This window comes from Otolemur garnettii, unplaced genomic scaffold (assembly GCF_000181295.1).
Source record: "Otolemur garnettii isolate 467f Iridium unplaced genomic scaffold, OtoGar3 scaffold00201, whole genome shotgun sequence".
NCBI classification, from domain to species: Eukaryota; Metazoa; Chordata; class Mammalia; order Primates; family Galagidae; genus Otolemur; species Otolemur garnettii.
Window position 1 is genome coordinate 140,137 of NW_003852596.1, and position 2,153 is coordinate 142,289.

General features: G+C 43.2%; 1 pseudogene; it reads left to right on the forward strand.

Annotated features, from left to right (window-relative positions):
* Positions 1–1,645, forward strand: part of LOC100955610 — a 9,084-nt pseudogene extending 7,439 nt beyond the window's left edge.
* Positions 1,646–2,153: the final 508 nt, after the last annotated feature.

Sequence of the window (2,153 nt, forward strand, 5' to 3'; positions counted from 1 at the left end):
TTTTTGGTTGCAGCTGTCATTGTTGTTTGGCGGGTCCGGGCTGGGGATTCGAACCCGCCACCTTAGGTGTACGTGGCTGGCGCTTTGCCGGTTGAGCTATAGGCGCCGAGCCGACCTTTTCTTTAGGTAATAAGATTAAAGCTTCTGGGGCAGCGCCTGTGGCTCAAAGGAGTAGGGCTCTGGCCCCATATGTCAGATGTGGTAGGTTCAAAACCAGCCCCGGCCAAAAAAAAAAAAGAATAAACTTCTATGAACATTTTCCTAGAAGTCTTTATGTGAACACATGTTTTTGTTCCTCTTAGAATTGTTGGGTCATAGGTTAGAGATATAGTGTATGTTTATACATACAGCTTTATAAGAAACTGCGGGACATTTTCCAAACTGGTTGTGCCGTTTTAAACTCTAATCAGCAATGTGTGAGAATTAGTTTGTTTTGTTTTGTTTTGAGACAGAGTCTCACTATGTCACCCTGGGTAGAGTACTGTGGCGCCACAGCTCACAGCAACCTCAAACTCTTGGGTTTAAGCAATTCTCTTGCCTCAGCCTCCCAAGACTACAGGCACCCACCACAATGCCTGGCTATTTTTTGTTGTTGTTGCTACCTTTGTTATTTAGCAGGCCCAGGCTGGGCTCAAACCCGCCAGCCCTGGTGCATGTGGCTGGCTACTGGCCCCAAGCCTGAGAGTTCAGTTTTTTATCCTTGTCACATATAGTAGTGTCAGTGTTTTATTTTAGCCATTCTGGTGGGTATGTAGTACATGGTATCTCAGTATTTTAATTTGCATTTCCCTGATTATGTTTTTCATATCAAGCACTGTTTCATGTGCCTATTCATTAGTTGTATATATTCCCTCATGAAGTGTGTTCAGATCCTTTCTAGTATTGCATTATAGTAGTTCTTTGTGTATGCTTGTTGCAAATCTTTATCAGATATACTACTTTTTAAATTGTTCTTATCTAGTGTGCAAATATACACTCATTTATGCTTAAAATCATTAGGCCAGGACTTGCAGGATGGGTTATTTAGCTGAAAGTTAAGCTATTGGGGGTATGCTAGCCAGTGAACTGGTAACCTAAAAGTTAATTGATAAAACAAAAGACATTAAAATTTCTGGAATCTCTAGCTCCGGCGGACCGTGCGGCAGTTGGCAGTCGCTCCGGCCCACTTGGGCCCACTCGGGCTGGGCCATGCAACCTCGGGCCCTCATGCTGCCGACCATGGGTGAGCTCTCAGCGCGTGGGGAGCTGGCGCTGCACTCCGAGTATAGCTGTGTCAGTGTGTTATGATGCCTTACCGTATCAACCCGGCTACTGGAATCCCAGTAGTAAAGTGAAATACTCAAGGCTCTCCAGCAGAGATGATGGCTACATTGACCTTCAGTTTAAGAAAAGCCCTCCAAAGATTCCTTATAAGGCTATCCTACTTGCCATGGTCCTGTTCCTGATTGGCGCCTTTCTCATTATCATAGGCTCCCTCTTGCTGTTGGGCTACATCAGCAAAGGGGGAGCAGACCGAGCCGTTCAGATCCTGATCATTGATATTCTGGGGTTCCTTCCTGGATTTTACCACCTGCGCATTGCCTACTATGCATCCAAAGGCTACCAGGGTTACTCCTATGATGACATTCCAGACTTCGATGACTAACACCCACCCACCTCAGCCCTGAGGAGAGGTGTTGCAGTGGAACTAGACCTAAATTGGAGATACTGAGCGGAAACTATGGCTAAGGGCTAAGGGATTCTGAAGTTTGTTATGTTTAACAAAACAATGGCCAGATTTTATGGGTCCATCTCAAAGATGTTAGCTGAGCTTATTAATTAGCTAATTAGGACATGCCGTTTTTCATTCCCTGGCCCTGGCAAAAAATCCTAGCAAGTTTTTCCACAGGAATATGCATCATGGATCAATGTTAATTATCTGGGAAAATGAGAAGTTGTACTGTAGTGGAAAGTATTGCTACCACCACCACTTTAGAGTTGAATGTTTCTTTTAAATAGTCTTCATTGTCAATTTGTTTTTGTAGCAAATGGAAGAATGCAGTATGTCTAATTTCTTAGTAATTTATTTTTTAAATGTCTATATATCTTATCTGCTACCTTCATGTTCTCGTTGAAGAACGTGGTAAAATCAAATATCTGTAGTATTTTTTACT